We start from the raw sequence: 8,880 nt of genomic DNA, 5'->3' as shown, positions 1-8,880 counted from the left end.
ACAAAAAGTTCTTCATTCAACTATGAGTAAGGATAAATAAAAATGAGTAAAATATTTTTTGAACATTAATATGGGCTTCCCTTATACCTTAGTTGGTAAAGAATCTGCCTGCGATGCAAGAGACCCTGGTTCGATTCCTGAGTCAGGAAGATCCCCTGGAGAAGGGATAAGTTACCCATTCCAGTATTCTTGGGCTTCCCTTGTGGTTCAGCTGGTAAAGAATCCCCCTGCAATGTGGAAGACCTAGGTTCAATCCCTGGGCTGGGAAGATCCCCTGGAGAAGGGAACAGCTACCCACTCCTGTATTCTGGCCTGGAGAATTCCATGGGCTGTACAGTAAGGATAAATGAAAATCTGGGTATAATCTTTTTGAACATTAATATAGAAAGATCAATTTTGATAATATAACTAAATTTAGAGAAGATTCAAAAGTGGCAATATTCATTATATATCATTCTAATATGGTTTTCTTCTTTCTCAAAAAATATATTAATATAAATTAAAACTATTTACTTTTCCTCATTTGCACTGAGATTTTAAGTAATTTTACATACATGAAGTTCAATAAAAGAAAATTTTCACTGTATTTTATTATTATTTCAATGATTCCTGCAAATAATTCTGTAGCATAAGGGGTGTTAAAAAATGATCCACTGCAGGTGCTGAACAGATTGGGTATGTTATTGATAAGGAATCAAAAAGGAACAGTAGTTATTGGAATGATTCCTCTATGTTATTATAACAAATAGGTAAATGAGTTGTTATTGTTCAGTTGCTCAGTCGTGTCCAACTCTTTGTTACTCCATGAACTGCAGCACGCCAGGCCTCCCTGTCTCTCACTATCTCCGGGAGTTTGTCCAAGTTCACGTCCATTGCATCGGTGATGCCATCCAACCATCTCATCCTGTCACCCTCTTCTTCTGCTGCCCTCAATCTTTCCTAGCATCCGGATCTTTTCCAGTGAGCTGGCTCTTTGCATCAGGTGGCCAAAGTACTGGAGGTTCAGCTTCATCACCAGTCCTTCCAATGTATATTCAGGGTTGATTTCCTTTAGGATTGACTGGTGTGATCTCCTCGCTGTCCAAGGGACTCAAGAGTCTTTGCTCTTGACTCTCTTCTCTTCTTCTTGACCATAATACAGTTATGTTGCCATTAATTTATTCTTCTTGTTTTTAAAACTTGCCTCAAATCTATTCTGATACTTGTCAAGGGATAAATGAAAAGGAGTATAGGAAAAAGCTAGAACAGAAACAGACCTTTACAAGAAAAATACAGGACTTCCCTAGTGGTCCAAGGGCTAAGAGTCTGCCTACCAATGTAGGAGACAGGCTCAGTCCCTGGTCTGGGAAAAGTTCATATGCCCTGGGGCAACTAAGCTCATATACCACAACAAGAGAAACCACCACAGAGAGAAGAAGCACCGAGTAGCCCCTGCTCGTCACGACTACAGACGGCCCACGTGAGCAACAAAGACCCACCACAGTCAAAAATAAATGAATACATTTTAAAGAAAAACAAACAAACATAACAGAGGCCTTTTGAACAGAGCTATTTTACACTCAATCCACTTTCCCTTTCTTCTAAATCATTTCTTAGAATAATGATTTGCCTGATTTTCATAGTGGCTTAGAATATGAGCACTAAGACCTAAAATCACCAAAGTCCTGAGGGACTTTTAAGCTGAGACTTCTGATGGCTATTTAGATGCCTCTTATTTTCAAAACTGTGTCCACAAACATAACCTGCGTGCATATGTTTGGCATGGCATATACGTAACACCTTTGGGACCATTTCCACAGGTCAAAATGATTCATAATAATAATAATTTCCATCTGAAAACATTATTGAGCATTCAGTTCAGTTGCTCAGTCCTGTCCAACTCTTTGTGACCCCATGGACTGCAGCACGTCAGGCCTCCCTGTCCATCACCAACTCCTGGAGTTTACTCAAACTCCATCGAGTCAGTGATGCCATCCAACCATCTCATCCTCTGTCATCCCCTTCTACTCCTGCCCTCAATCTTTCTCAGCACCAGGGTCTTTTCCAATGAGTCAGTTCTTCACATCAGGTGGCCAAAGTACTGGAGTTTCAGCTTCAGCATCAGTCCTTCCAATGAATCTTCAAGAATGATTTCCTTTAGGATGGACTGATTGGATTTCCTCGAAGTCCAAAGGACTCTCAAGAGTCTTCTCCAACACCACAGTTCAAAAGCATCAATTCTTCAGCACTCAGCTTTCTTTATAGTCCAACTCTCACATCCATACATGACTACTGGAAAAACCATAGCCTTGACTAGACGGACCTTTGTTGGCAAAGTAATGTCTCTGCTTTTTAATATGCTGTCTAGGTTTGTCATAACTTTTCTTCCAAGGAACAAGCATCTTTTAATTTCATGGCTGCAGTCACCATCTGCAGTGATTTTGGAGCCCCAAAAATAAAGTCAGCCAGTGTTTCCACTGTTTCCCCATCTATTTGCCATGAAGTGATGGGACCAGATGCCATGATCTTAGTTTTCTCAATGTTGAGCTTTAAGCCAACATTTTCACTCTTCTCTTTCACTTTCAAGAGGCCCTTTAGTTCTTCCTCACTTTCTGCCATAAGGGTGGTGTCATCTACATATCTGAGGTTATTGGTATTTCTCCCAGCAATCTTGATTCCAGCTTGTGCTTCCTCCAGCCCAGTGTTTCTCATGATGTATTCTGCATATAAGTTAAATAAGCAGGGTGACAATATACAGCCTTGACGGACTCCTTTTCCTATTTGGAACCAGTCTGTTGTTCCATGTCCAGTTCTAACTGCTGCTTCCTGATCTGCATACATGTTTCTCAAGAGGCAGGTCAGGTGGTCTGGTATTCCCATCTCTTTCAGAATTTTCCACAGTTTATTGTGATCCACACAGTTAAGGGCTTTGGCATAGTCAAGAAAGCAGAGATAGATGTTTTTCTGGAACTCTCTTGCTTTTTCGATGATCCATCAGATGTTGGCAATTTGATCTCTGGTTCCTCTGCCTTTTCTAAATTCAGCTTGAACATCTGGAAGTTCACAGTTCATGTACTGTTGAAGCCTGGCTTGGAGAATTTTGAGCATTACTTTACTAGCATGTGAGATGAGTGCAATTGTGTGGTAGTTTGAGCATTCTTTGGCATTGCCTTTTTATTGAGCATTAGTACTCTGCCAGTCTCTGTGCTGGGGTTACAGGTAAAAAAGATGTGGCTCCAACCCTTAGGGAGTAAAAGACTGACATGAAAACAAACTCTGCTAATACAGTGTGATTATAAGCCTGCTATAATAAACCTTTACACAAAGAAGTTAAAGAGTCTGGAAAAAGTTTATTGTGTTTGAAAGAGAGGGACTTCAGAGAACTTTAAGAGGGAAAGATTCAGAAAAGTGACATTTAGTTAAAAAGGGATTTAATTAGCAGGGAGACAGGATATTTCAGACTGGATTGGAAGATGTGAAGAACATGGATTTCGAGATAGTCTGAATTCCATACTTGATTAACAATGTATACATGCTGCTGCTGCTGCTAAGTCACTTCAGTCGTGTCCGACTCTGTGTGACCCCATAGACGGCAGCCCACCAGGTTCCCCGGTCCCTGGGATTTCCAGGCAGGAACACTGGAGTGGGTTGCCATTTCCTTCTCCAATGCATGAAAGTGAAAAGTGAAAGTGAAGTATTCAGTCGTGTCTGACTTAGCGACCCCATGGACTGCAGCCTAGCGGGCTCCTCCGTCCATGGGATTTTCCAGACAAGAGTACTGGAGTGGGTTGCCATTGCTTTCTCCGAATGTATACATGATGCTTAGGCAAGTCACATCTCAATGTGAGTTTCTAATGTGAGTAAAAGCAAGAAAGATTGCCTGAAAGATCTCTATGGCTCTATGTACTTCCTCCAGGATCTATTTACAGCCATCTACACTCTAGCCTTCCCTGGTGGCTCAGCAGTAAATAATTTGCTCACCAACATGGGAGATCCAGGAGATGGGGGTTCGATCACTGGGTCGGGAAGATCCCCTGGAGAAGGAAGTGGCAACCCACTCCAATATTCCTGCCTGGGAAATTCCATGGACAGAGGAGCCTGGTGGGCTACAGACCAAAGTCACAAAGGGTCACACACAATCTAGCAACTAAATAACAACAACGTATTTCTTGATTTCTCTTCCCACCAAAAGATAATTATCTTCCCTCTCCCTAACATCTTTAATTCCTCTCTCCCTTATGGCATTTCTCCTTTGGTCACAAAAAGAGTCTGGGTACGAGTTTATCATACCTTAGAAAGAAAGCAAACCTTCACCTGATTCTACTTGGTAATTGCTTTCAACAGCCCAACTTCTCAAGTTTCAGCTCACCACTGTAACTTGCAGACTAGCTGTTAATCCTATCATGTGACCAAAACTGCTCAGACTGGAAGAAAACTAAGAAAATGCTGAAAATAGTTTCCCTATGAAACAACCAGCTCAAATCAGTTCCATCTTTCTGATGCCATTAATGTTGCTGGTGGTGCCTCCTTAGTCCCATTCAGTTCAGTCGCTCAGTCGTGTCCGATCTTTGCAACCCCATGGACTGCAGCATGCCAGGATTCCTTGTCCATCACCAACTCCCAGAGCTTGCTCAAACTCATGTCCATCGAGTCAATGATGCCATCCAACCATCTCATCCTCTGTTTTCACTGTTCTCCTCCTGCTTTCAATCCTTCCCAGGAAGAGGGTCATTTGCAAAGAGTCAGTTTTTCACATCAGGTGGCCCAAGTATTGGTGTTTCAGCTTCTCATCAGTCCTTCCAATGAATATTCAGGACTGGTCTCCTTTAGGATGGCCTGGTTACATCTCCTTGCAGTCCAAGGGACTCTCAAGAGTCTTCTCCAACACCACAGTTCAAAAGCATCAATTCTTTGGCACTCAGCTTTCTTTATAGTCCAACTCTCACATCCATTCATGACCACTGGAAAAACCACAGCTTTGACTAGATGGACCTTTGTCAGCAAAGTAATGTCTCTGCTTTTTAATATGCTGTCTAGGTTGGTCATAGCTTTTTCTTCCAAGGAGCAAGCATCTTTTAATTTCATGGCTGCAGTCACCATCTGCAGTGATTCTGGAGCCCCTCAAAATAAAGTTTCTCACTGTTTTCATTGTTTCCCCATCTATTTGCCAAGAAGCGACGGGATCGGATTTCATGATCTTTGTTTTCTGAATGTTGAGCTTTAAGCCAACTTTTTCACTCTCCTCTTTCACTTTCATCAAGAGGCTCTTTAGTTCTTCACTTTCTGCCATAAGGGTGGTGTCATCTGCATATCTGAGGTTATTGATATTTCTCCTGGCAATCTTGATTTAGCTTGTTTCATCCAGCCCAGCATTTCACATGATGTACTCTGCATTTAAGTTAAATGAGCAGGGTGACAACATACAGTCTTGACATACTCCTTTCCCAATTTGGAACCAGTCTGTTGTTCCATGTCTGGTTCTTTTGTTTCCTGACATGTGTACAGATTTCTCAGGAGGCAGGTAAGGCGGTCTAGTATTCCCATCTCTTGAAGAACTTTCCAGTTTGTTGTGATATACACAAAGGCTTTGGTATAATAAATAAACCAGAAGTAGATGTTTTTCTGGAACTCTCTTGCCTTTTCTATGATCCAGTGGATGTTGGCCATTTAATCTCTGGTTCCTCTGGTTCCCATTTCATCTGCCCTTTTTGATACCTTTCTTCAGTACACACATAATTCAATTCAACTGACATTTATTAAGTACCTAGTTTAGGTCATGAGTGGAGAAGACAATGGCACTCCACTCCAGTACTCTTGCCTGGAAAATCCCATGGACGGAGGAGCCTGGTAGGCTGCAGTCCATGGGGTCACTAAGAGTCGGACACGACTGAGCAACTTCACTTTCACTTTTCACTTTCATGCATTGGAGAAGGAAATGGCAACCCACTCCAGTGTTCTTGCCTGGAGAATCCCAGGAAAGGGGGAGCCTGGTGGGCCGCCGTCTATGGGGTCACACAGGGTCAGACACGACTGAAGCGACTTAGCATTAGCAGCAGCAGTTAGGTCATGACAGTAACAAGATTGTTATCTAAGGAGTTTACAACTTTAAAAAAAAAAAAAAGGGAGTTTACAGGGAATTCCCTGGCAGTCCAGTGGTTATGACTCAGCACTTTCACTGCTATGGCCCCAGGTTCAATTCCTGGTAGAGCTTCCCCAGTGGCTCAGCAGTAAAGAATTCACCAGCAATGCAGGAGACACAGGAAATGCAGGTTTGATCCCTTGGAGGAGGAAATGGCAACCCACTCCAGTACTTTTGCCTGAAAAACCCAGAGACAGGAGCCTGCCAGGCTACGGTCCATGGGGTCGCAAAGAGCCAAATGTGACTGAGTGACTGAACATACACAAGGGAAATAAGATCTTGCAGGCAAGGCAGTGACAACAACAAAAAGGAGTTTACAATCAACTGGGTAAACAACTAACAAGGAAATAAGGTAGAATGAGGACAAGTACTGGAACATTTATGCAGTCCTTTCAGAGATCTGAGGTGGTAGCATTTGGGGGCAGACTTGGAGGAAAATATTTCAATTTGTGGAAATGGAAGCGAATCATATCCAAAAGAAGCAATATTAATTTTAAATGCACTGTGACAGAAAGTACAATGTGTACTTGGAGAAACACTGCTATACAGTGAAAGTGGAAGCTATTTTAGTATAAACTTTTATGAAAAGAAAAAAATAAATGATAGTCAAAGAAACAAAAGACTTACAGTGAAAATAATAGTCTTCTGCCCAGCCTTTTCAGTGTCTGATCCTACTTTTTTTAGATAAGCTTTCTCAACCATTTCTTCAGATACTGGCCGTCATAATTTAAAATAATGTACTTTGAATAGTTTCTTAGCTCATAAATTCTGGATATATCTACAATCTGCTCTGAGATGAAAATCTGACATTTTACTTGGGGCTTCCCAGTAAGTAGCTTTACTACTTACTGTAGTAAAGTACTTACTTTACTAGCTTCCCAGAGGGCACTAGTAGTAAGGAACTAGGCTGCCAAGACAGGAGATGTGGGTTCAATCCTGGAGTCAGGAAGATCCCTTGGAGGAGGAAATGGCAACCCACTCCAATATTCTTGCCTGGCAAATCCCATGTACAGAGGAGCCTGGCAGGCTTCAGTCCACAGGATCACAAAAAGCTGGACATGACTTAGCAACTAAGCACACACAAAAGCAGCACCCCCCTCATCTTACAACTCAGATTTATCATTGCATGTGGTTAAATCGATTATCAGTGTTTATTGCCTTGCAAATGTTGTTCATGAAGTACCAAGCTGTACAGATGAATTGCTATATTTCTCCTCTTGAAAGGATTATTAGTTAACAGTAACACAGCTCTGCAGCCATATTGGAGTTCAAACCCTGAATAAGGCAGTTCTTAGTTGTATTAACTTTGAGCAAGCTATTTATTTAACCCCTCTGCCATTTCCTCATGTGCAAAATGAGCACAGGACCTCCAGGGCTGTGATAAAATTAAATGAGTTAGTACATGTAAAAGTATGTAGAACAATTGCTGGTACTTAGTATATAGCCAGAAAATGTTAGCTATTCCTATTACTGTGGGTTTTGTACTAGAGTTTTACATTTATCTTTCTCCTGTGCTTTTCCAGTTGCTCCATCCATGTGGAACTGTACACCATGGGGCCCCACTCACATGGAAACAATAAACGTGGTTATAAGGCAATGTCTCCATATCTTAGTATTTTATCAAGTCTTTTCTTCGAAGAGTCCTCCCTCCCAAAACCTTGTCCTGCTCCAATAGTTTTTTGTGTGTGTGCTGTCATCATGGGTCTTTCCTGTATTACTGTTCTGGATTAGATTCGGCTTCTTTGACCCCATGTATCTTTATTTCATGATATACTCCAATTTGCTACAGCTTATCTACAAGTAACTTTCTTTTTAAAACATATTATTATACATTTTAAAATCGCACTTATTTTTGGGCATGCTGGGTCTTTGTTGCTGCATGTGGAGGATTCTAGTACGTTGTGTGGGTTTGCAGGCTTCTCTCTGGAGTAGTTTCTCTTGTAGAGCATGCGCTGTGGAGCACAGGCTCTAGAGTGTGGGCTCAGCAGTTTGCAGGCTTCTCTCTGGGGTTGCTTCTCTTGTGGAACATGGGCGTAGAGTGCAGGCTCAGCAGCTGCAGCACACTGGGCTGATTTGCCCTGCAGCATATGGAATCTTTCCAGACCAGGGATCAAACCTGTGTCCCCTGAATTGACAGGCAGATTCTTAACCACTGGATCACCAGAGAAGTCCTATAACCAACTTCTAAAAATGGTGTATATATGTAAAATTCCTGTTTTTGTTTCAAAAAGTTTTATTCCAGCCTAAGAAATGACTGACAACTAAATGAAAATTTAGGTGAAAAGAGTTTTTATCAGTGGTTAAAAACTCCTCCACTGACTTCTTGAAAATAGTGTAGTTTTAAAGAAATCTGATGCTATTGGTCCTTTTCTCTTTCAAGGGGCTTTTAGGATCCTTTCTTCTGCCCAGTGCTCCAAAGTCTGAAAAAGATATGTCTTTTTTTTAATTGATTACACTAAGCTACTGTTATCTTTCAACCTGGAAATTTGTGTCCCTCAGCTCCACATTTTTCTTGCACTATTCCTTTGATAATGGAACCCCGTGTTTCTCTATCCTCTCTTGGTAGAGTTTATTCTCTTTCTGGGATCAGTTGTTGAAACATCTGGTTTGGTCCATTCCTCATATTTTTGCTTCTGTCTTCTCCATTTTGGTTTCATTTTTTCCATTGACACATCCTCTATTACCTTTCTATTCATTCATTCACTCACTCAACAAGTATTTACTGATGACTAACCTACTAAATTCTTCTACATCCCAGGCAA

Source organism: Bos mutus, chromosome 6 (genome assembly GCF_027580195.1).
Source record: "Bos mutus isolate GX-2022 chromosome 6, NWIPB_WYAK_1.1, whole genome shotgun sequence".
In the NCBI taxonomy this organism is placed as follows: domain Eukaryota; kingdom Metazoa; phylum Chordata; class Mammalia; order Artiodactyla; family Bovidae; genus Bos; species Bos mutus.
The sequence above is the reverse complement of the archived record's forward strand: the minus strand, read 5'-3'. Positions refer to the sequence as shown.